The 24,987-nt window shown below is 48.6% G+C and overlaps 1 protein-coding gene across 4 annotated transcripts in view; it reads right to left on the bottom strand.

Annotated features, from left to right (window-relative positions):
* The window catches only part of large2 (LARGE xylosyl- and glucuronyltransferase 2), a 48,671-nt gene that overhangs the window by 20,487 nt on the left and 3,197 nt on the right, over nucleotides 1-24,987 (bottom strand). For 2 of the 4 annotated variants that reach the window (XM_046397792.1, XM_046397775.1), the window contains exon 2: nucleotides 8,192-8,283. The exons of 1 other annotated variant lie outside the window; for it this stretch is intronic. The gene's annotated coding sequence lies outside the window, so the exon portion shown is untranslated. Of the gene's footprint in view, nucleotides 1-5,914; nucleotides 6,022-8,191; nucleotides 8,284-24,987 lie in introns of all 4 variants that reach the window. One more of the 4 variants, XM_046397799.1, reaches the window with a different exon arrangement.

The raw sequence follows: 24,987 nt of genomic DNA, 5'->3' as shown, positions 1-24,987 counted from the left end.
CACACGCACACACACACACACCGTCCTGCTGCCAACAGTACACACTGCAACCCCCAATGTGGATTCATCCACCACTGAAAATAGTCCCCAAACAAAGCTCTGTGTTTTCCCGTTTGTTTGATAAAAGTAACACTCAGCAGCTGCTGCCAAAGGAGCACAGAGCACAAACAAAGACGAAACAACACTAATGTTAGACAACAGACAACAACATATCCCATGAGTCTTAGCTCCCCCAAGGCCGCTGCACTCTTTTTATAAGGAAGAACCGCAGTGTGAGTCGTTGTTTCTCCTCTGAGCTGAAACCGAGCTAACAAACACGGGTCACAAGGTCAGCAACACTTTCTGCAATTTACTCCAATAAAAAACAAGACAGTTTTTTACTGGCTGCTCCTCAGGCTGCTGGTTGTTGTGGCGTGGGGATCAGGTGACCGTCCTCCAGACGACCCGTTAACTTAACAGCAACACTTCCCTCCTTGTTAAGGGGTCAGAGGTCGGGTTTACCGGCTCACACGGGGAAGAGGAGATGGACGCTCCAGCTTCCTCGCTGAGCAGAGGAGGTGCTGGTGGGTGTGAGAGGAGTGGATGGACGGGGGAGGGCGGGGGTGAGGAGTCAGGTTTCCCCCTGGCACCTGCTGCACCTCCCTCCTTCCCCTGACTGTCAGGGAGGTCTGAACTCGCAGACGACACGACGACCAGTTTCAGGTTCATCATTAGAGAGCTGACAAAAAGCCAACCGCCAAAAAAACATTCTGTCTTTTCCAAAATTAAAATATGGAAAGTTTTTTTCTTATATTTATTAACATATAAGCAGGACTCACTCGTCACCATAGTAACCGGAGGAGAAGCTTGCCGCCTGTGGGAGCAGACCAGCCGGACGCCGAGCGTCAGTTAGCTTCTCATCCCAGCGTCCTGCCAACGCTTTTACTGCACTGACAGTGGTTTCACAGCAGTGTCGTTTCCATGGAGACGGTTTGTTTGGCAGGACAGGAGGACAACATTTTACGTCTGTTGTAACTGACTGCTGACTCACAAAACAACGATTGTGAGAGAGAACTGAAAAATGAATTCAAGTCTGTTCTGGCCAAGAAAGAAGAGTTCAGTAAGAATACGTTCCAGGACTGACAACGCCCCCCAAGTCGTATCCCACCTTTAAACAATCACAAATAACCCTTTAAAAACATCCCAGGACCCCTCAAGGTTAAAATCCTGAACTCGAACTGACCGTCACCACGACAGAATCTCACCACCTGCTGTCCAATAGCTGATGAGGGAGCAGCGTCATCATCAACAGGCGTGACGAGAAATAAAACCAAAAGACAGAACAACAGCTGAGCTGCTTCATATTCAGGAAGCAGAGAGTCGGTGTTTGAGAGAGCATCTCTGCATCTCTTTCAGTGTAAACATGTGCTGCCCTCTGGCTCCACGCTGCCCACACACACCGACTGTATAAATAATACGACACACACACACAAGAGCTCTTCTGTCTGTTTCTCTGAGCTCGGCTGCCTACACGCTGCAGATTCACGGACGCAAAGTCGGCTTCAGGACAGCAGAGCGGGTCAGAGGTTCTGCTGAGGATCTATTATAAGCCATCGCTTGCTGAGCAGAACTACAAGTTTATAATGTGTACTCTATAGAGCAAACACGCTGTAATAGATCTGCGGGGGTTTACAGGGCTGTCGATCGATGCAGATGACTCAGCGGTTGCTTGGCCGGTGGCTCATGCCTTTAAAAACTGACTTCTTGAAATAATTCTCCTCCCTGTGGAAGAACAACATTAAGTCTGAGGAGAAGAAAAAGCTGCTGTGACATATGGGGAGACTTTTCTTTGGGCTGAAGACAAAATAACTTCACTCATTTATTTACTTTGTGAGGGCAGGAAGCATCCAGGGAACTTTTAACAAGCCTTGTGTCGCGACTGCAATCATTTTCATGCTCCACTTTTGCACTTGTCATACAATTAAATGATTAAATTAAAACACGGGGATGAAATCGACATGGACGTGTTTTAAAGAGAGACACACGTCCCCAAACGAGAATCTGACCACTAATGAGTCTCAAGCGTTAACGAAAGAAAGAAATCCAAAGTTCAGCTTGAGTTTTCGTGATTTGGGTGTCCTGACTTTAAAGATCATGTTTTTATCAGAAAAGCCAGCTGGAAACAGCAGCGTAACATCAAGCTGAAGAACCGGAGGCGATGGCTGCTCCATCATGTGGCGGAGCTGCAGCTGAAGCTCAGCCGAGGTCAGAACGGGAGCCTGCAGGCTACCGAAGTACCAGCTGCTCTTTCCCTGACCCGAACTCCGACAAGACGGTCCAGCTGAGGCTCCGGGGTCGCTCTGCCTCCGCCTGCCTCCGTCTGCCCACACACTCCGGCCTTCCCTCCTCTAACACAGACAGAACATCAGACCCAGAGGTCCAAAACTAAACCAAACCTCAGCAAGTTCAGTTTCTGCTCGCAGAGAACAACCTGCTGGACCCGGAGTCAGAGCCATAACAAACCAACTTCACCAGAACCACATTCACCACATTAAGTTTACTGTCCCCCGACCCCCTCAGTGAGGACGGAGCGCTGACGTGGACAGAAAAGGAAATGAGCGCAGACGTCCTCGTAGGTTCACCTCCCGTTTCTTAACGTGACCACAATCTTTTCCTCAACAAGTCATTCTTGTGTCCAGACCAAACCAAACCCCGACCACAGCGGTGTCAGATCGGTTTGAAGTCGTCCTGCTGATGAGGACGCCTGGAGGACAATCACAGAGCACATATTTTGTTGATTAAGTTGGAGGACTTTTTTCAGGCATTTCAGAGGTCGCAGAGCTGTTTGTCTCTGGATGAGGTTTTAGTTCAGACAAGTAAAAAGAGCTTCTGTTAAGGTTAGTCGAAATGTTACATTCACCTGAATGTTTTACACAGCCTGTTGGTGTGGAGCCACCTCACCCTTTTCAAAATAAAAGCCTCAGAAAGTGTCACCATGTCACTCATTGTGAGTCAGGTGTGCTGGATTCAAACCAAGACAACCAGAGACGAACCAAGATGATCTCAAAACGATGACCGCCTGGAAGACAGTGATCCAAAAGCTTGGCAAATGTCAAATATATGTACATTTAAAAATATAAAACACAACATTTTACATTATATAACTAAGAAAGGACTCGCTGTACCAAAGGGTCACAGCTACGTTCAGAGAAACCTGTCGTTTTATTCATGCTGTCATTTCCTGTTGCTGTAACTTCCTGGTGAGTCAGAGCGAAGAAGATGGTTTTCAAAGCGGGAATCATATTTTCACTGTGATTCCAACGACAGAACATGTGAGACCAGATGAGGTCTGGGGTCTAATCTGTGGGTCCTCCTTTAAAACACGACCTCGTCAGTGAACATTACTGCTCCAAAGACAACAACTCCCATGATCCCTCAATGCTTCACTGCGACACCAGCGACCCAGGAGCAGGAACAAAATTCTTATTTTGAAAGCTCTCCGCTGGCTTCCTGTTTGCACCTGTTGAATGACTTCATCTGCATCAGAGCACGCTGTCAGACGTAAAACAAGCGCTCACAGATCAGTCTGAAAGTCAAAGTCATTATGAGAAGTGATGTACTCACTTCTGTCCCACGGTCTTCAGTCGTTTGGCTGTTTTTAACCTTTTCAGAGTTCAGTCAGTAAATATCAGGACACGCCGGACTGAACATCGCTCACAGGGTGCGTTCGCTGCACTCTGAAGCTGCGAGACCTCGCCGGGCTTCTGTTAAAGCGGTGAGTCACACGCTGTTATTTCAGTCCAGGACACGTTCGCGCTGCTGTGACAGGAGCTCCCCGCAGGCTCCACCTGGCTGGTCTGAGGTCAGCTCAGGACACACCTGTTCTCAGGTCAGTTCCTTTGATCCAGCTCTCCTCATCATCTCCTCTTACTCTGAATTTTAATGTCCAAACGACAGGAGGTTTCATTGCTGTCCTTTAGCCATCGAGTGACCTGAAACAAACTGCACGTCTTTCTGTCTGTTGGAGAGTCAAGCGCGACACGTTTCTTATTTCCTGCAGTGTCGACATTTTCACGCAGATGAAAACAGTTCTGGGCCGTCACTTCATCGTGTGTGTGTGTGTGTGTGTGTGTCGAGAGGACAAAACACTTTACTGTCTTCTGTCCAGCCTCAGGTTTTCAGCCGCTGATTTGTAGGGACGCAAGATTTATTTGTCGCACTGATGCTGTCATGTATTTTGCTGTCCAAAGTGTCTGTTTCCCCGGTAACACCTGGGGCTCTGACTAACACCTGGAACAATCTTTCCCATCTCATAAGTTTTAACACAACAAATCTGATTAGAGCTTTTAAATCAGCCATCTTTGCTCACTTCATCCAAGTCTCTCTTACCCTCAGGTGTGCAGACACTACAGGTTAGGAGCTTCTTCTTAAAACGCATCAGTTATCATATCGGCCACACGAAGCAGGTTATCATCAATTATCGGCTGAAGAGAATCCACATCCTGCAGCCCTGCTCATTTGTGCAAACTAGCCAGTAAGACAGAAATCATGGAGCCTTACAATAACCTGAATATGATATAACTGATTTCTGGTCATTCTGGTCACGCTCATTCTTTAACTGATTTATTTTACAATCACAAAAGAGAAAAGCAGCAAACCCTCCCATCTGGAGAGACTGGATCCACACAGGATCTGATTCTGTCTATCACCAGGTCTTCACAGTCCACACTGTCTTCATTCTCTTTTAACCACTTTTAACACCAAAGAAGCTGTGAAATCAGATTTCAGCCCTCAACCCCGTTTGGCTGCTGACGGACAGAAATCCTGTCCCGACCCGACGACCCACTGAGAGTGGTGCTGAGTGGACGATGTTTGTTTCAGGAAGCTGCTGAAACAGCTTCAGGATCTCAGTCTGAGACTGTGGACGCTCAGTGGTTTGAATGGAGAGACAGAGAGACAGACAGAGAGACAGACAGAGAGACAGACACGGGGGGGGGGGGGGTAAATGATGAAGTATAGTTGTGAGTTCATTTCCCCTGCGAAGCCCGAGCTCCATTTCTTCCCAACCACCAACAGAGATTCATCTCTGTGACAGCGAGGGTGTGTGTGTGTGTGTGTGTGTGTGTGTGTGTGTGTGCAGTGACAGTAGACAAAGTGGCATCATGAATAAAAGCGTTTCACTGTACCAATCACATGTTGTCACCTGGTTCGTCAATCTCCTCCCTCATTTCTCCAGCCGTCACAATAAACGTGGCGGATGGCAGGAGGCCCTCATCACTTACTTCATATGAAAAAGAGGACAGCGAGGGACCGTGGGAGGAGGGTGGAGGGAGGAGGGTGGAGGGGCTGTTGTCTGGGGCTCAATGTGCTGCTGGCAACACCAAGGGGCTTTCTGATCAACTGTTTGCATAATCGATTAATCGTTTCAGTCAAACGTCTGCTGGTTCCCGTTTCTTAAATGTCAGGATCTGCTGCTTTTCTCAGAGTGTTTGGGTGTTGGACTGTTGGCTGGACAAAAGAGGCGATGAGAATTTCCCTAAACGACTGGCAGATTAATCAATAACAGGAACACTCGTTAGTCGCGGCCTTAATGAGAATCGTTCATAACGTTTTAACACACTGGTCAAATATTTCTGTCAGTCCCTCATTTGGGTCTGCACCCCAAAACCCTGACAGACGCCCTCGGGACACAACGCCGCCCTCTCCTGGGAACAAGAGCTAATTAAACACGAAGCCTCCCGGGGGCCCAGACGACCCCATCAGCATGTCACATGACCTCTAATGTTTGTCATCCGTCCAATCAGAGGCAGGCTGTGGAGGACGGGTCAGAGGTCAGGGGATCAGGAGTGGGAGAGCGAGGAATTATGGGTGTGTGGCCTGTGGTCATGTCGGGCCAGACAGAGAGAGAGTGTGTGTGTGTGTGTGTAGCTGTCACCTTGTAAAAGCTCATTAAAGTGTCTCACAGGTCATCTGCAGCCGAGAGCAAAGCTCATCAATCAGTCAGGAGTGTCGCATTTCAGCCCACAGCAGGTGCAGGTTACACTGTGATTTAACCACAGGACCACCACACACACACACACACACACACAGGTCTACCACAGGGTCTGATTTAATTATCTAGAGCTCAACTAATCAATAGATTTTATATTGGCAATGAATAAAATTACTACATGTGAAAGTATAGCAAACACCCAGACACACACGCACACACACACACACACACACAAGGTGGTAAATCAGAAAACCTCTGTTGGGTCACGTGAGAGCCAACATGAGACTCGCTGCTCAGTTAGCGACACGGTTGGCTGCTGAACCACTCAACATTCAGTGGTATTAGTTAAAAGTGAGCCTAAAGCAGAGCCGCTGCAGCGTGCAGGACAGGTGAGAGGACGTGGAGGTGGTGCTGAGGGAAGACGAGCTCAGCTGCCCACCTGCTGCACCTGGCGGTACACGAACACCTTCCAGCCCCAGCAGTTAGTCTTCATCCTTTAGAGACAGTGCAAAATAAAAGTCCTCCATTCAATGTAAACGTGCGCTGAAAACGTCCCTGTGAGGATTGTACTGTTATCACACTCTCACTGATGCGTTCGGGTGGATGCAGGATTTAGAGTTGGAACAAAGTGTATTTTATCTGAAATAATATCAGAAGGCTCTGCAGAGGGTGGTGAAAGCTGCACAGAAGACTGTGGGACGCAGCCTGTCCACAACCACGGACATTTACACCTCCAGGTGCAGGAAAAGGACCTCCTGCATCATGAAGGACTCCACCCACACACACACAACACATCACATCACTGAGAGCACTGACACTGAACGCCGCCTGGGCAGGGCGAACAGCTTTATCAAAGGTCCAACACTTTCCAGCCTCCGCCCACCTGGACCTGGACCTGAGGATGGACCTGAGAAGCACCACACAGGGGACAGTTACCCTGTGTGGTGCTTCTCAGGTCCATCCTGCTGCCTGCAGTCTTTTTCATTCAGTGAAATCATTAGTTCTACTTTCCTAAATTTAATTAGTGGTTGATGAAAGTAATCAGTCAGTGCAGGGTTGCGGGGTGTTTTTCTGTGCTCTGAAGGGGGCGTGACAGAATGATGATGAATGACGTGTGATTTCACCACCTGCATCCTGACTCATAGTAAATCTGAATATTCTTAACGAGCCAACCTAACCAACCTGTGGACTGGATCTGGACAAACTAAACACACAGCGGCCCTCCGCCTCCTCCTCCTCCGCCTCCTCAGTTCACCGTTTGCAGCCAGGTGGAGCTGATGACAGGTCAGAGGACGGGGTAGGGTCCACCAGCCAGCGTTCACTAAGGTGGAAAGGAGCAGCATTGTGGTGTGAAAACCAGAACCAACTCTGCTGCGTCGCATTAAAGAGAGGAAGACGTTCATCTGAATCTGCAGCGACTGACACAAAAACATAATCCGTCAGTAATTCAGCCTGTCTGTGTTTCTGATCATCAGTGGCGTCCATCTGCGCCTTCTTCCTGTTTGCTCTTTCTGCCGATTTGCTGTGATGTGTTTGAACAAATCTGCGACATCTCGACTGCAGCTGGCGGCCTGACATTTTCACCAACAAGCAGCAGAAACCTGGAGACGTCCACCGCCCGAAAGCTGATCTCAGATCTGTCAGCAGCTGATAAAAGCTGTCATCATATTTCCAGCTGTTGACTTAAAGCTGCAAACCTCTCATCCATGATTGGTCCAGTACGAGAGGCCTGAACTGGTCTGAGTCACGCTGACTCAGAGGCCTGCAGCAGGATATGTTTAGCAGTTATCAATCGCGTCCTTTGAGCACACGTACGTCATAAAAATCCCGCTGAACTGCAGTATCGATTTGTTCCTGAGCTTCCTCCACTGAACCTGCAGCTTCATCGGGAAGACGCACGCCAACAGAAAAGGAAAACCTCTCGGCAGCATAATCATCACGGTTTAACATGCCGAAATCCCACCACGCACCTCTTCATGTCTTCACGTCTCGTGTCACATGATCAGAATGATCAGAAAAGCACATCCAGGATGGCCTCAGTCTGCTCCTCGCACACAAACTGAGGCCTGCTGTCGTCTTGACGCGGCTGATTTTACACTTCACAGTCATTTTCCACCCAGACAATAAAAGCCTCATCACACTCCCACACACCACACACACACCACACACAGGCGATAATGTGCGGCATCTGAAACAGGAAGAGAAGAAGGCGATCCTCACCAGAGTCGTAGATGTAAACCCCAGAGTGGGAAAACTGTGACAGAGAGGCTGCTCAGTCGACTCCAACAGGGACCACCGAGAGGAAATCCAGTCTGTAAACAAACAAACAATCAAACAAACAGGTATGAGATGACAGGGAAGATTACTTATCAGATGAAAGAGAGAGCGCAGTCAAACAGCAGAGAGAAGCTGTCGTTATCAAACCCTGATCTCTTCTCTCTCTTCTCTTAAATCTGTTTTTCATTAGCACTCAGCCGCATTGTGTCCATCAAACACAACAGAATGTGACGGCATGTCGAGAGTTTCCTGTTTCGGGACCACACACACGACAGAAACGTTTGAGGACTTTGTTTGTGAGTGTGGTTCTGTGTCTGATAAGCCCTCACACTCATCAGTCTGGTCCTAACTGGACCCAACAGGCCTGCAGCCTCTGGACTGCAGCTTCAGCAGCTCCTCTCCAGTCACAGGTGGATCTGCAGGTTTCATCCGACTGGTTGAAAACAGCCTCTGTTGAGTAACTTCCTTCAAACCAGAACGCAGAAGAGTTTGTGCAGGTTTGAAAGCCAGATGAAGGGGTTTGCCCAGTCTGGTGTGGAAGACTTTGACTTTAACTCCATCCAACCCCTTTGGGATAAACTGGACCATCATCTGTGAGCCTGAACTGACCGCCATCAGCCGCCACTTTCACACCCGAACGCCATCAGGCTGATCTCTGACGCCGGAGTCGCAACGAGAAAAGCCTTGGCGAACTGGACTGGATCGCTTGTTTAGTGAGATAAAAACATGACCGAGTGTCACTGCAACAGGTGTTGACCTGAATCCAAGCCTGCGCCTGAAAGGTGACGGTGGCTCGTGAGGCTCCGGCGGCACGGAGAAGCAGATGGAAGGAGTGCAGCAAGAAGGGCGAAAAAGCTCCATAAAAAGAGAGTCTTGTCTTTATTGCGTCCTCCCCGACGCTCGCTGCACTCCGTCCAGATGGCAGATCGTCACTGCGGCCGAACAGAGCAGAGGGAGGCGACGTGACGCCTGTCAGCAGCCCTGCGAAATCCTGCCCCGGAGCCCAATCCGAGCCAGAGCCCGTGACGAACCCTCAGCACGCCTGCATGCCGACAGTCTAATCTCCATCCACATCAGGGAGGGTGTGCTGGGGCGAGGAGGGGGGCTGGAGGCATCCCGAGCTGCTGGAGGCATCCCGAGCTGCAGGAGGCGTCGGGCTGTTTTCACTGCAGCTGATAGCAGGAGTGCTGCTGTCGTTTGTGTGCTAACGGCCCTCTGATGGCTCCAGGAGCACAGCCAGATCAGCCCACAGTGTGAAACAACAGCAGCCATTAAAGCGGCTCAATGCGACCTGGGGGAGGGAGGGAGGGGGAGGAGGGGAGACACTGTGACTGTGGGTCATTCCTTTGTCTTTCTTTTGTCCGAGCTGGCAGTAAACAGAACGAGGGGAGATTCAGATCCATTTGCATGCTCAGCAGTCATCTCATCATTCCATTGTCCTCGCAGCAGGAAAGCGATTTGTGACAGAAAATTCGGCTTTTCTGCATCAACTTAGAGGTTGAAGACAGCTGGACAGACCTTTGTCTTCAAATCACAGATTACTGTCCGTCCTTATCCAGTCAACTGGCCTGCACTTTGTGTCCCCGGACACATTTTAAACTGTCTTTACATGTTGAACAGAGCGTCACTGTGGATGCATGCAAACCCGCAAATGATGATGTAAGAAAACTGTGATGGAGGGCTCAGCTGCTCAGCTCTGAGCTTCACATCACAGACAGGACAGCGAGTGGAGACGTCGTGTCCCTCTGCGGTGTGCAGCAGGACAGTCTGCTGCCCAAACCCTCCGATCTGACGGGGAACCACGGCCCTCGCTGGAGTTTGCTACGTAGATTATATTGCATCATATCAAACATGTAACTTCAGCTCAACATGCGAGGCCAAACCAGGCGTGAACCCAGGAAGAAATCCCAGACAGGCTGGTGACCAGATATCCACACGTCACCGCAAGAAAAAAGACCTTAACCTGAAGTGAGTTGATCAGCATCACAAATACGGTCATGAGTCACGCTGGACTGAAAACCAATTAGCAGCTTTGTGCAGCTGCAGAGGAGCTCTGACACTTTGATGTGCGACTTCTCAAAGCAACACGACACAACGCTGCGGACAGAACCAATCGTCTGGCATCAACCTGCAGGTGCAGCCGTTTTAAAAGCTCAAAATAATTAAATGTGTTGAATAGAAACGAGCCACAAACTCACAACAACAGACAGACGACAGACGCAAAGCGTATTTGGTGGCTCTTATGAGAGTTCAGGCTGTCATTTTGTTCTGCTCGGCCGAAGCAGCAGCTCCCTCAGACAGAACGACGAGGCTGAAAACTGCTGAGTCGTGTTCACAGTCAAACAGACAAACGCTCATGTGAATGTGCAGTCCGGGTTCATTCTGAGTGGAACAGCTGCAGGAGAATCAAGAAAACAACACCTGACTTATAGAGAGCTGATTTGTTTTCAGATTTAAAGACTGAACTCAAGATGAATTATCTGCAGATAAGGTCTGATGGGATCTTCACGCCAGCAGCTTCCTTTGAAGTGTTTTTGATGTTCGTCACTCGCCGGCCTCGCGGCGCGGAAACACATTCAGTCCATCACACGTGATCATCCACACGGACTCCGAGGGACAACACGAGTCTTTGCATCATCTCACACTTTGAGTTGGTGTGTCAGCTCAAGGCAGACGCTCAAATCTCCTGTTGTGAACTTAAACAGCAAGTACGACGAGCGATCAACCCCCCAGTGAGTTTCCTGCTTTCACCACAGGCACATTAGGAGCATCAGAAAATATCAATACACTGTTGTGATATTGTGCTGATTCTCAAAAACACAGTATGGATTTCTAATTAATCGTGTTTAAACCCCCCACAGCTAGATGGCAGCGTTGTAATCTCTCTTCAGTCTCGTGACTTCCAACGTAACGTCAGCTGAGAGTAGGCACATAACACAAAGAACACAGGCCAAGAATCACAAAAAAACACACTAAATAATGCCATTTTGTTCTGTTCACGTGTACTAACATGGAGGGGAGGGGCTTGTACTGCAGCCAGCCCCCAGGGGGCGATAAGATGCTTATGTTTCACTTTTGTCGTCCATCTTCACAGACAGCTCTAATCAGAATCAGAATCACTAATTCAGACTGAATTAGTAAAATTCACCTTCCCCTTTGTTTGTTGTGTCAGAGAGGTGGAGTCTGAGGTGGAGTTTGTAGCCTGCAGTCTGTAGCCTGCAGTCTGTAGCCTGCAGTCTGTAACCTGCAAAACGACAACCGGACGAACTGACAAACTAAAGGTCCACAAGGCCAAACATGTTGGTTTTCCAATAGGACGGTTATCATCAATACTGGTACACTGCAACACCTCTTGCATCAACCTGGCATAAATTTAATCATTTATGAGCACATGAGCCGTACAGGTGTGGCGACCAGCTGTGCAGATGCCACAGATTAGACAGAGAAATGTGAGGCAAGTCAAAGGAGCCTCCCAAGAGACAAGGAGACAAACTGAGTGACTGAAAGGGACTGAAATGCACAGATTAGTTCTGGTGAGGCGATTCGTGCTGCGTCCCCTCAAAGGTTACAGAGTGCTTTCATGGCCTCCCCACAGAACGCTGTGAGCCGCGTCCTTCCATTGAAGAACAACGCGTCTCTCTGTGGGCGGGTCCTCCACAGATGTTAAAACGAGTGTCCTTCAAAGGAGGCACTGCAGGGCTGCTTCAGGTTACCTCGTCTCTGTCCCGCAGACCAGCATCTGCCTCAGAGCCGCGAAACGACGAAGGGCTGCCGCTGGATTCGCCGTGTGTTCGGCGTGAAAGCATCTGCAGGCGCTCAGGTCAGATTTAGGGGTGAATTTAGGTTTCGAATTCTTGAATTCTCAGCGCAGGAGAAGCTGCCAAGGATGCTGCTGCTGCTGCTGGGTGAGAAACCGAGAGGAGCAGAGATAAGAAAGATTTTTAGATGAGTTTGGGGACCGTGGGAGGGATTCTGGCTTGGCTCGGAGGTGCAGAGGGGGGTCGAGGGGGGTTAAAAGCTTCAAATACACTTCTTCCCCCGCCTGGCACGCAGCGAGGAGAGCGGGGGAGGCGCAGCTCCTCCTTTTCTTTCTGAGGTGAGGCTCATTGCTGAAAAATATGCAGGTTTTTGAAAAAGGAGTCTGGTGATTTTTACAAAGATTTGATGTTGTTGCTGCCAGTTCAGAGGACACATCAGGAAACGCTTCCACTGACAGGAAGTGAAGAGAAAAAGCCAAAGATAAAGATCCAAAATTTCAAAATTAAGTGATCTGATTCTGCCAAACAAACAGTGGAAAAACCTGAAGAACAGCAGCTTGGAACACACACACACACACACACACAGTGTGGAGAATAATGAGGCTATCACAGCATCGCTCCACGCTCCATTGCACCACCCCAGCACCCAGAAATCCCAGCTACACCAGCGCTGCACCCTCACGACCCACTGGGACCCCTGCTGAGCTCAGGCCGGACTGGTTCTCACCCACGTTTGACCGGGGTTGAACTGACCTTAAGGAGACGAGACGTCTCTGTGTATACACACTGTTTAACTTGACTTCTGAGATAAATGAATTTAAAAAACACTGAACCTAGCATATAAGCTAACGTGTGTCGGTGGTCTAAATCTGATTCTGGTGCCAGCGCTGGGCCACAGCTGGTCCGTCCCTGAAACCTTTCCAGATGTGGCAGCATTACAGGAGACAGATGTGACTCACATCTGGTGTGACAGAGTGAAAAGAAATGTTTTCTTCTTTCGATGAGGTTCCACGGCAATAAATCCTGAAGAAGCTCGTTGGGCTTTCTGAGCCAACACGAAGAGCCGAGTTTCACGTCTACCTGACAGATTTTTGTCTTCGTGTCCTCAGTGTGGAGCAAAGAGGACACCAGTGTGGAGACGAAACCCGACATACACACACAACCTGCTCCGACGTTTACACGCTGATCAACCTCCAGTCAGCACTTTGCTGCTGAAGCTCCACAGAGCAGGAAGTCACGCAGGAGTCCACGCCGAAGCCGCCCTGGCGGCGACCTGCTCACGTGTCGCAGAGTTTCAGCCAGAGGACAACAAATGAAATGGTCACATTAGTGCTGGACCGACTAATGGTCCAATGGTTCCATCTATAGAAGGTGAACATCAACAACTCATCAATAAGCAGGAACTTTTAACGAGGAGGAAAAATGTCAAACACTGTGAGGTTCCAGTATGAAGAACTTTGTTTGATATCATTAAACTGAACAGCTTTGAGTTGTGGACTGGACAGTTTTAGCCCCAAATCAAATCAAAGGCTACTGGAGACTTGCAAGGCCGGCCAAGCTCCATGGAGTCACGTCCTGATTAGTTTTGGTTTTGGTTTTTACAACATAACATCTTAAAACGAGTCCTCAGCTTCGTCAGCTGACCAGCTGAGTAGAAAGATGGGCAGGACTCAGAGGAAGGACCCAGTTTTCATTTTTGTGAACTGTTCCTTTAAGAAGAAGATCACAACAGAGCAAAGCTGACCAAGCAAGCAGGAAGAAAAGAGAACAAACCAAGTGAATGTGAAAACTTCCAGAGAGAGCAGACCTCAGAACAGCTGGGTGAAGCTTCATTAGGTTAAATATGAGCACATGCTGCTGGAGTAATGGTGCTCGTAGGAACCCGCCGTGCAACAGAAAACAGCCTCACTGCTGTGAAGATGCTCACAAGACTTCAGCGAGACTGAACAGCGATGCAACCACAAACTGAGCTCTGTACATGAAGATCACAATTTTAATATTCACCAGATGTCAAGCTTTTGGATATCAGCCAATCAGCTGATTGGCTCTCAGACTCCACTCCACTCAGGGCGCTGAGTTCAGGAGCGTCGGCTAAATGGATGCTGCAATATTTATGAACAAGATTAACAGCTCATGTTTAGTCCATTTCCGCTTTTACGCAGTTACAAAACATTATCCTGCTTTTTATCTCTCCGTCCTGCTCCTCTCCACGTCTCCACCCTCTGTTCTGTTACTCGTGTCGGCTTCGAGTGAGGCGCCACACCTCGTCTCCTCGAGTCCCGCCCGATCGAGACGCCGCCACCATAACGGAGAAGCTTCAACCCGGAGAGACAAACGGGTGGAGGACAGACAAGAGTCTGACCACACACACGCACACGCGCACACACATGTACATGCACACACACACACACACACACAGGTAGAGAGGTGTGCTCACACGTCCCACACAGAGAGCTCTAAAAATAAAAGCTGCTCACACGTGGGCTCAGTTTGTACATGACAGCGAGGGAGGAAGGAAGAGGCTTTTTAAAGAGAGAGCAGAGAGCATCTTCACATCCATTAATCTGCTGTGCTCAGGTCAGTTCATCAGCGAGCTGCAAATGGACTTAAGTTTGTGGACTGACGGTAAAACAGTCTGAGTGCCTGGAGGGCGCAGTGTGTGTCGGGTGGCAGCTGATCCAGTCAGCTGTCTTACATGTGGGGAAAGGAGAGAACGCAGGTGCTCGACGCTTCGGATGGAAGTCTGAGCGATTCGGTCATCACTTGTGTATTTGTCTGGCAGCCATCGGGTATTAATATCATGATGTGTGACTTGGTGAGTTTCCCAAAATCATCTTCAGGCGAAGACGATCTTCATCGTTACTCTCCTCCACGGGTAGCCGCAGCTCCGGCCGACCTTCCTGAAATATTCAACAGTCTGTCCTTCTTCTCCCGTCACTGCTCCACCCTGACTCAGCATTGTCTCTTCCTCCTCCTCCTCCTCCTCCTCCAGCCTCAGTCAGGCTTACACACCAGCTCATCAGCTGAGGATGACTGGCCAAAGTTTTCGTTTTAATTTACACAAAGCATTCACAACTTAGTGTTCAGTTCTGTTGTTGAAAGGTCGAGTCAGTCGTTTAAAAGGTGACTGCAGCTTCCTGTTCTTTACGTGTTTTATCTCTTTAACCACAAATGAACTAAAACTAATCTCTGTGTCATTGTGGGATTTTTCCTGGTTTATGTTCATTTCAGCAGTCGACTCTCAGACTTTAAAGTGGCTGCAGACGGGTGATCCATCACAGCCAGCAGTTTGTTGCCTTTAATTTCATTTGCCAGAGTTACATCATCATAATCTGATGCCGACGCTGCGAGCCGAGACGATCTCAGAAGAAAAGATTCTGCCTTACGGTGCATTTGAGGCAGCTCGGACATCTCACATTTAATAAATGCAAGCCAAAAAGCTTTTGTTTGCTGTAGGTGTTTTGTGAATTTGGCTGCTCCTAACGTTTAAAACTTCTGCTTATCGTGATGGATTACAAATCTCCAGGAGGCAGATTTTAATGTCCTGAACTAAAGTATCCAACACCTCCCACCAACCTGTCTGTCATGACTGGACTCTGCTTCTGATTGGTGTGTGAGACGGTCACACGAAGAGACGGACCGCCTCACTCTGTGTCCTCTCAGCAGAGGTCTGAAGGATCAAGCAGACCGACTTTTTGGAGACATCAAAGTTCGACCTGTGAGGACGAGGCCGTCCGCTGCCTCAGGTCCGCTTCCTGTCCACAAACAAGACGAAGACGAAGAGGAAGAAGAGAAAGAGGAGGAGGAGGTCTTAAACTCTTCCACCGTCCTCCCAGGCGGATCAGGTGAAGGCAGTCAGACTAACATGCAGCAGCACAACGTCACGCTTTAATATCTAAAGAGTCCAAAAGCTCATCTTGCTGTGCCTCGTTAACAGCACAGAGTTAAATTCATCACCCGACAGGAAGCTGTTAGTAAGATTCTTCTCATGTTTGTCCCCTTCATGCAGGACAAAAGGAGGTTAAACAGAAGAAGAAAACCTTTTAACAACAATGAACAAATCCAATAATTTCATGACTCATTAGGTGAATACGAGTAAAGGAACAAGTGGCCACACAGATCAGCAAGTTTTTAGCTAGGAAGGTTAACAGCAGGCTGAAAAATATTTTGACTGGTAGATTTTGTCAGTTTAGAGCAGGTAGAGCGAAGAGTTAAATTTGGTCCCTGCTGGCTGAACGTTGGTCTACATGACAGCTCTTCATCTGCGTTTGGACTCGAGTCAGGATGTCAGTTATACAGCATTAAACTGACATCTGGTGAGAGGACGACCACGACGTGCTCGTCTCAGGCTCTGCGCCCGCATCATCGACAGCTAAATGATGGAAAAATGAGCGTCTTGTTCCGCCTTCTGAAATGAAAACTCATCACGTGTGTTTGTGGGCTGCTAACATCAGCGGGAGATCATCTCAGCCAGTCATCGAACGCTCACATGTCAGGAGAGCAAAGAAAGCCAACAAGACGAATCACACCCAAACACAGCGTCTCCAGCGGGTCCTTCACCACCCGTCACGCTCGGGACTGGAGCTGTCAGTCCAAGACACCGCAAGGGCACACTGGGAGCAGAGTCCAGCTCCAGTGGACACGCAGAGACGAGACGGATGCGAAGCGTGGGGGGACGAGTCGTCTCCTGGGGCTCAGACGACTACTCACAGCAGCCCTGAAGCTCGACTTTTCAAACCTTCAGACTGAACGACAGTCGAGCTCGCAGAGCTGATGGCTCGGCTGGAGACTCTTGATTTTCCTGTACGACAGACCGACTCCGTTTTCTAATGGTAGCAGAGCAGAAGCTTATCTCTAAGTCCCGTCTGCCTTCAGTGTAAATAGGCACAATCTCACTCATTAGCGTCCACATCAGTGCAGGCTTTACTGAGTGAAATCACTTATCTGCAGAGGAAACCCAAAGACGTGCTGTTCACACACCAGCGAATCCCTTCATTAGCAAACATCTGGCTGTGCTGCTTCTCAGATGACACACTGCAACAAAACCCTCCATTTGCCATCGAAACATCACACGACTTGTAAACGACTTACAGGAAGCCGCCGTCCGTAGTAAAGTAAATCACAGAGCTCTCACCCCTGACACCAGGTGCGTCACCCTCACCTGTGTCTGGATAAAACACTGAGTGCAGACGTCTCTCATGTTGCCATCTTGTGGCTGGGATTTTTAATTTAATTTAAGTTACTTTATTAATCCCAAGCTGGGAAATGACTTCTCTGCATTTAACCCATCACTGACTGAAACACACACACATGCAACATGCAGTGAAACACACAGGAGCAGTGGGCTGCATCAAGCAACCCACTGGGGGTTAAGTGCCTTGCTCAAGGGCACATCAGCCGGCTAAAGGAGGGTGGGGACATTATCACTCCACCACACTCACATTTTTCTTGCCCGTCCAGTGGGGGAATCAAACCAGCAACCTTCCGATCACAAGCCGCTTCTCCAACCTCTAGGCCACGGCGGCCCCTCAATCCCTTTTCGTTTTTAAACAGAAGAAGGTCCTGAACTTGTGCCGCCCGCATCTCGTTTGTATCCCAGATTTGTCTCCAACCATCCAAAGAGCAGCCTGAATTGATTCACTCTCGCTTTCTCGTCAGGCACCATTAAGCTCTCCTAATGTTTGACTTGAGGACACAGAGACAAAGCTGACATATTACATTCTCTGTGCAGCTACATGAAGTACACACCAGTGAGAAGCAGTTTCATTAGTGGACTCGGTGGGACGTCTCATCCCCTGCACCCTCAGCGTCCCACAGAGACGATCAGGGAAGTGTCTGTGGGCAGCCAACCAGGCGAACATTTGTCAGTTAGTCTTCATCCTTTAGGTCAGCATCCACACAGCTTGTGATGAATTTTAACCAATCAGAAGGAAGCACTGACTGAGGCTGAGATATGAAAACTGTCAAAAGCAGTCGGGTGGCCTCCGCCGGACTCGGAGGGTGTGTCCAGTCCCAGTCTGGTGTCCAGCCCACGGTGGCTCCCCCCGATCCGTCAGCTACGGGGCCACTAGCTGCGCGGCTAACCGAGCTAACGGCAGCTATAGCTACAGTCAACGATAACTGCAGCAGACAGTACAGGAGCAGTTAGCAGCTACTCTGCTGATGTGCTGCCCCTCATATTACAAGCACAAGTTACTCCTTTCAGTATACTCCAAAGAAACTACAGAGCGTAGCCAATGAAATACTACAATGTAAGATTACTTCTCTATAGTGCAAATGACTATAATACAGTCAGATTTATTTGAACTCAAATTACCACGACTTAGAGGTTCCTTTGTGTCGTTTCCTTTACATTACTCCATCCATACTGATCATCATACTGATCCACTCTGAACCTTCACACTTCATTCACTCAGGATGTCTTTTGTGTCCGCTGCAGCTCATCAGCTGGCCAGAAGAAACCAAAACTCAATTCCAAAGTCCAAGTATCCAAATACAGTCCTCATCAACACATTCATGTTCACTCTGAAAGGGACTGCACTGAAAACAGAAAGACGAAAGATGTCTGAAGTATTTCAGTCAGACGTTCTCCCTTCTGTCCTGATGTTTCCATCTTTAAGTCTGTCTGCTCACAGGCAGATGAAGCGTAAAATCAACATGATTTCAGGGGTTAATGTCTTACCTGAAGGAGCACGAGTGAAGCCTCAGGAGAGAAACGTCCTCTTGTCCATTAAGGTCCAACAGTTTGACACACAGAGACACACAAATCCTTCTGTTAAAGTTTCTCCACACTAACATTCAGGGACAGCCGATCTGAATACCAAGAGACCTAAGACGAGGACAAAAGACACAGAGCCGACACCTCCCCAGGCCAAAACACCTTACCCCCGTCCCAACACCCCCTTCCCTGCTCCTCCATTCATATTCCCCCCGCAGGAGTCCCACCCCCGACCCCCTCGCCCTCCCCACGGGCCAGCAGCCCCCACTCAGGCCCGACCATTAGGACCACAACACCCCCGACAGCTCAACAAAACACCAAGCTGGGAGGGCTGAGCCTGAACAGGATCGAGTGTTTTCCCAACGAAGGTTACAACAACATCCCCGAGATAAGCAAAGCTCTGCTTGGAAAACTCAACACAGCACTCGAAGAGAGAGTAAAATATGTATGACATTTGCAGAATTTATAGGGAGGCCAAAACAATTAAGACTGATTAAGAGTGATAGATGGCGTTTTGACGTGTGTTCATCAGTAAAATGTTGTCTTCTGTCATAAACAGTGTAAACAGAGCAATCAGCTGAAACCGTGCGTTCAAACAGCTGGTAACGTTGGCAGGTCAGACGCTGCAGGCTCAGAGCAGACTGTGGCACTGCGACAAGGCAGGAACAAACTTCATGTTTTACATCTAATGCCGAATTTACATGAAGTCTTCAGTGCTGAAGGATTCGGCATAGCTGTTCTGCTAAAGTTCCTCCTCACTCAACAGCTCTACACACAGTATATTCTGAGGGAGTCTGGGGACCCTGCAGCTACATGAGTGGTGAAATCCCTTGAAGCAGACACGGTGTTCACAAACATCTGCTGCTTTCTGCTCGCATGTAAAAGAACCTAAACGCATCATTTGCACTACAGTGAACCAAATGGACATGAGACAGAGTGTTTCACCAACAGAGGACAGCAGCTGAGGCCTTCAGTGTGACTCAGGACACACTCACAAACAGACGTGGTCCCGGACCACCTCTGAATGTGGTCTCAAATGTGTCCTTAATGCTGCATGGGTCCCCTCACACCTGGACTGAGAGATGCCAGTCTGGGCCCAGTTGCTTCATGGGAAACGTAGGATGCAGAGTGACTTGATTCATGCACAGATTTGGACCAACACAGGAAGTCCTGGATTCTCGTGAATGTAAAATACAGTAAGGACGTTTCTCTCATCAATAGGACAGCCATTTGTCAGCTGACGGGTTCACAGAGATCACGTTCGGACACAATCACAGGTCACACGAGGTCAAAGCTTTGAGCCCCCCCTTCAGCAAGAGTTCGCTTTAGTTCATCCATCACTGACGGTTAAAGCGACAAAGTCAAATTGGAAAATATGTGACGAGTTTTATTTTTCCTTCATAAGACCACTAAAACTGTTGAGCTGGAGGATCCACTTGCTGCTCCCACACACACACACACGCCCTCCATACTCCACAGAAACACGAGCGCCGAGAGGACAGCGGCGGCGTCCTCTGCAAAAGGCATCAAATCAGAGCGCGACTCCCACGAGCAGCTCGGAGCCGAGGGCGCTGCAGCAGCTCTCGGATCTCACCGAGGAGAGGCAGGACGCGGGTCAGGTGTTGTCCCGCTGCTGGGACCGAGGGACATCGGCCAAACACACACACACTGTGGCTGCATGAGACACGCAGAGCAGGTTCAGTCCACGTCAAGCCAATCACATGAGTTCTTTGGATTGCAGACAAATGTTGGTTTTCTTATCATTCACGTAAGGTTCAGTGCAGCACATTTACTCAAAACTTTATCCACTGTTATTTCCTGCCCCACAAGCAGCAGACCCTGACTCAGCTGTCCTGCCTGCTAAGTGAGAACCAGCACAGGCCACACTTCACAGGATTAATCCTCACTTCTTCATAATATTCACTGCTGGAAAGTCAAATGACCAAAATGACACACGAGGGCCACAAACTGACCAGGAAAAAGATGCACAACGAGCCAAGGAGAAACAAAATGACGGCAAACCACAGGCTGCTTTGTCGGAGCAGCGAGCAAACGACGCGTCATTCTGTAGGGTTTTACGTCTGTTCTGATTGGCTGATTGGAACAACAGGAACAACAGGTGCTGGAGGAACCCGTGTCAGCTTTATGATCTTCAGGACAACACGAGCGACAGCAGGCGTAGGCCAAACGTAGAAACAGGAGCAGACGGCTTCACTGCGAGCGCAGACGCAGGACTGCAGCCTCCTGGTGTGAACTTTCAGAAAGGCTCAGGATAAAATGTTAGCGAAGCAGAAATGAATAAAAACGGGAGCATCAAACCAGTCAGACGAACAAAGATTCATTTTACTTCCCTCTTTGGCTTTTCTCCCAAAGCTTCCATGATTCATTATAACGTCAGCTGGTCTTAAAATCACAAAACGCTCTTGACACAAGCCCACAATTAGATAAATGATAATAAAACTGCCGTCAGCAGACATTTTAACAACAGAGTAAATCAAAATGGAGCAAGAATGACTGAGCTGTAAAGGCAGACTTCCACTCGCACTGGTTAACGTTTTATCCTCAGAACCGGACGCCGTAAACGAGACAAACACAGCAAACGGATCAATCAGACCGCGTCAGAGGGATCATCAGCTCGCGGCCTGGCAGACGTCAGGACAGGAAACAGCCTGATGGACGGCGAGCGTGCGGAACCCGCTCATCTTGACTCATGCCAACACCCTCGCGGATGCTGATGCTGTCTTTTGGTCCTCGACATCCCAGCAACTACCTGATGGACGGCCGTGATATTTCCTACAAACAGTAAAGGCCTCTCGCCTGAACAGCCTTTAGCAGCTAAAAGATAAAAGCTAAAAGATATTTCCCTGAGGAGGTGGTGGAGACCAAATCAGAGCTAGAAGAGAGGAATCACTGGACTTAATCTCCTCAGGTGGACACCAACATGACTGCAACCACCAGATATGAAACTGTTTGCTAACGAGTTCAACACATCAGCTGAACAGTGTGTCAGCGTGGTGCACACAGCTCGTTTCCTCTGCAAATAAGGATGGAGCACAGATGAAAGTGAGGGACGAAGGCGTCGACTCCACCTGCATCAGAGTCCACATTGACTAAAAGGCATCCTGAGCAGCAGGGAAACACTCGAGTTAAACCAGAGAGACGGCAAAAGACTAAAGTGGAAAACAAGAGAAAAATGTGTGTGTGTGTGTGTGTGTGTGTGTGTGTGTGTGTGTGCGTGTGTGCGTGTGCATGTGTCTGCATGGCTGGATAATGTCTCTCTTTGCTTGGCCAAACACATTATTTATTTCTCATTGTGTGTGGCCACAGGCCGTAAATAAATCTGTAATTACCCACACAGCCGTCAGGTGGGGTTAATGGAGAAACCATTAGCAGCAGAGAGAGGACGGGCGGAGGGAAGGAGGGGAACAACAGAGCGGGGCCAGTGGAAGGAGAGGTGGAGGAGGAGAGCCTAACGACGGCCAGAAGCAGCAGATAACAGCCGTTAATTCAGCCTATTGTGAGCGAGTCTGCCGTCCCGCAGCCTGACGGGTCACAAATGAAAAAGGATCAAATGAAACGAGGGAGGATATGAGTTTTACATTCGCTTCCTGCTGAAATGACCACAAGCAACAATATGTTGGTCCATTTGTCAGACTACTCAAAAGTGGATTTTTGTTCTTAGTTTAGATGAGGATGAAGAAATTTTAAAATTGCTGTAAATCACAAAGTGGTTCAGGGAGGCAGAATGAAACGTATTATTACACTATCAGCTATATGAGCCGCTGAGTACATTAAGGCTCACTCAGCAGAGCTTCCGACATTAATATTATACGGCGTATCCCTTTGAAATATTGATCAGCCATATTTTAATGGTGACGTCCACTTTCCTGTGGAGCTCATCGGCGGGCAGAGTCCACCGTTACAACACGGGTGGAATTCAAAAAAATGACTTTGAAAAATGACTTTCTGTTATACAGGAATTTAATTAATGCAGCTAGACAATAATTTTAGTACAAAAAGCCTCAAGGCTGAGCTATAAAAACCAGTAACTTCAAAGGAATAGTCCCACATTTAGAGAATTATTTGCCTTCTTGCCAACAGATTGACAGACACCTGTCTCATAAATAAACAGTTAGCTTAGCTTAGTTCTGCTGGCTGCGCTTTGAGAATGTAAGCTAAGCTAGGCTAAGCTAACCCTCTCCAGCTTCATTTTGACAGGCAGAGGAGGCAGGTTTAGTCTCCAAAACGTTTGGTTATCCAACACTGACAGTGCAGGGAGAATCAGAAAAGTTGAGTCCTGTCAGAGGAGCTTTAGGTCAGCAGATCTGAGGCTTCAAAGCTCTGAAGGCTTAACGGCTTCTGATTGTAAACCTCGTCCAAGCTTTCCTGTCACTAATTGATAAAATACTGATCGATCCGGAAGCTAAACAGAACTGTGTAACATAAAGTCATACAGCGGCGGGTGCACCAACTCAGCCTAGAAACAGTACAAGTACAACGCACACATATTTTCTGCAGTACTTTTCAGAGCGCTGACAGCAGACACAAACCACAGGGATTCTGTTTTTATCAACATAATGAGGACACGCTGGATTTCCACAGCACATCTAATGTGCTTTCCTTCAACATCTGCTCGTCACAACTGAAGCACATTGTTCCTGTTCCTGACATCCTGGTCCCCAGCAACGGTTTCCAGCTCCTCGTGGGAGATGCTGAGGCCTTCCCAGGTCAGATGAGAGACTAAATCCCTCCAGTGAGTTCTGGGTCTACTAATGGGTCTTCTTCCAGTTGACGTACCCGGAAAACCTCCAAAGGGAGGCGTAGAAGAGCCTGAGCGGCGGCTCTGCTGCGAGCTCCTCAGCCTCACTCCTCCACAGTGTGGCTGCACTCATCCTCACCTCAGCTGCTTCTATCCACGATCTCGTTCTTTCAGCACCACAGGCGAGCGTTACTGCTGACACCAAACTGTTCACCTCATGCTACGCGTTCCCGTCACTCGTCACTCATGAACAAGACCACGAGACACTCAGCCCGACGGGGGGCGCAGTCCACCGCGTTCCAGGACCGCGACTCAGGCTTGGAGGTGCCGACTCCATTATTTGACTGACGGAACCAAACAGTTCTGCTCTTCATAAGAAAGTCTTACCGGCAGAAACAGGCCTGACTGTCTGCTTTTTAAATAAGGCAGATAAAATTTAGGGTTGTGGCCTTTTCCAAACGTAAATACGTTTAAAATGAGCTCTTCGACTGTGCACACACCTGAGGCTCCCCAGATATTTCAGCTGAATAACTGTGGAACAAATGCTGCTTCCTCTTTGTCTCGCTCTTCATTTTTATTCTTCATTTCTTTTCTACATCCTCCTCCTCCTCCTGCTCTTCTCTCTCTCCACCATTAATTACCATCTGTCTCCACAGTAACAGGTCAGCATCGCGGACTGATCACGGTGACCATCGACTGAAGTGTAATCACATGCACACAAAGAGCTCAGTAATTATACGCTCAGTTACTGCAGACTGACTCCCCACATGTTCCAGAACGGGTCTGCTTTGCTTTCTGATTGGCCAACTGAGCCTCTGTTTCAAAACACAAAGCACAATCACTAGATGGCCAGAAGTAAGTGGACACCTGTTCAGCCCTGTGAAGGACGTGACTGGGACAGCATCCACCCACATTCAGGTCTAACACTGGTGCTGAAGGCCTGCTCGGGTGCACAGTCGGGGTTCCAGTTGGATAGGGTTGCACTCAGGAGGTCAGGATGCAGGCCAGTCATCCTATTTTTCCCCCAAATTATCAGTATATTTTATTCACTACAGATTCAGTTTCCCATTTATCATTCATTCATGGTTATTGATCCAGTCGTCTGCAGTTTAGATAGATAGATACTTTATTGATGCCAAGGGAAATTCAATAAATTTGATTGCACAATGACCAGCTGCACGTGACTTACTTCAGAGATCTTTTCATGGTTTGAGTCATCAAAATGACCCAATCAGCTATCAGACAGGCTGCAGTTTACCTGAACTAACGTCCAGGTGAATCTGCTGTCCACAGCAACACATCGCTGCACAAATACTTTGTCAGTGTCCTGCAGCACATCCTTCAGCTACTAGTGGGATGTGAAAAGCTCAGTGTGACACACACCAGCATTCAACCACACAAAACCCACACTCCTGTGCAGCACAGTCAGTGTGGGAGAAACATTTCCACGCTTCACTTCCACCAAGACGCCAACATTTTGACCCGTACGGCAGCTTCACACTGT

The sequence above is a fragment of the Scatophagus argus genome, chromosome 1, assembly GCF_020382885.2.
Source record: "Scatophagus argus isolate fScaArg1 chromosome 1, fScaArg1.pri, whole genome shotgun sequence".
Taxonomy (NCBI): Eukaryota; Metazoa; Chordata; class Actinopteri; family Scatophagidae; genus Scatophagus; species Scatophagus argus.
The sequence above is the reverse complement of the archived record's forward strand: the minus strand, read 5'-3'. Positions and strand labels throughout refer to the sequence as shown.